The following is a 1,885-nucleotide window of genomic DNA, read 5'->3' on the forward strand; positions in this document are numbered from 1 at the left end:
TGCACCCAAAATAATGTAAAATCGTATCAAAATAAATAAACAAAATTCCGATAAAGAACGTATATTTGTAGGAAAATAAATATACAAAATACACATATATTTAGTTAAATCTGTATTTAAATACATGTACAAAATACACATAAAATAATGTAAATTTGTATGAAATGAAAACAAATTCACATAAAATAACGTACATTTGTATAAAATATATATACAAAATATACATAGAATTGTGTAAAATCGAATTAAAATAAATACACAGAATATCAATAAAATAATGTAAATTTGTATGAAAATTAAGATGCAAAATACCCATGAAATAAAGCATATTTTTTTAAAAATACATATACAAAAATACATATAGAATAATTAAATTTGTATTAAAATTAATATACAAAAAGCACATACAATAAGGTAAATTTGTATTGAAAGAATATGCAAACTACACATAAAACAATGTAAATTAGTTTCAAAATATATATACGAATACACATCAAATAACGTAGATTTCTATAGAAATATATATACAAAATACACATGAAATGACGTAAATACGTATAAAAATATATATACACAATACATTTTAAATAATGTAAATGCGTGTCAAAATAAATAAACAAAATATCAATAAAAGAATGTGTATTTGTATGAAAATAGATATACAAAATACACATAAAATGTTGTTAATTTCCATAAAAGTCTATACAAAAATACACAAAAAATAATTTAAATTTGTATGAAAATTAATATACAAAATACACATAAAATTAGGTAAATTTGTATTGAAATACATACAGAAAATACACATAAAATAATGTAAATTTGAATGAAAATATATAAACAAATACGCTTAAAATAACATAAATTTGTATGAAATATATATTTAAAATAAACATTAATTAATGTAAATATGTATAAAAAAATATATACAAAACACAAATAGAATAATGTAAAATAGTATGAAAATAAATACACAGAATATTAATAAAATAATATAAATTTGTATGAAAATAAAGATTCAAAATAGCCATAAAATAACACATTTTTTATAAAAATATATATGCCAAAATACACATCTAATATTTAGATTTGTATTACAATAAATATACTAAATGCACATACATTAAGGTAAATTTGTATTGATATAGATATGCAAAATACATATAAAACAATGTAAATTTGTTTCAATATATATATATACGAATACCCTTAAAATAACGTAGATTTCTATAAAAAATATATATACAAAATACACATAAAATGAAGTAAATACGTATAACAAAATGTATACAAAATACACATAAAATAATGTAAATTCGTATCAAAATAAATAAACAAAATACCAATAAAAGAATGTGTATTTGTATAGATATAAATATACAAAATACACATAACATAACGTAAAATTGTATAAAACTATATACAAAAATAAACAAAAATAATTAAATTTGTATGAAAATAGATGTACAAAAGACACATAAAATAAGCTAGATTTGAATTGAAATAAATATACAAAATACATAAAATAATGTAAATTTGTATCAAAATATTTATTCAAATACACATATAAATACTTAAATTTGTATAAAAATATATAAACAAAATACACATTAAATAATGTAAATACGTATAAAAAATATATACGTAATGTAAAAATTTATAAATATAAAGATGCAAAATAACCATAAAATAACTCATATTTAAAAATATATATATACAAAAATACACATAAAATAATTAAATTTGTATTAAAATAAATATACAAAACACACATACAATAAGGTAAATTTGTATTGAAATAGATATGCAAAATACACATAAAATAATGTAAATTTGTATCAAAATATATACGAATACACACAATAAAATAAGGTAGATTTTTATG

The sequence above is a fragment of the Eriocheir sinensis genome, unplaced genomic scaffold (assembly GCF_024679095.1).
Source record: "Eriocheir sinensis breed Jianghai 21 unplaced genomic scaffold, ASM2467909v1 Scaffold292, whole genome shotgun sequence".
Taxonomy (NCBI): Eukaryota; Metazoa; Arthropoda; class Malacostraca; order Decapoda; family Varunidae; genus Eriocheir; species Eriocheir sinensis.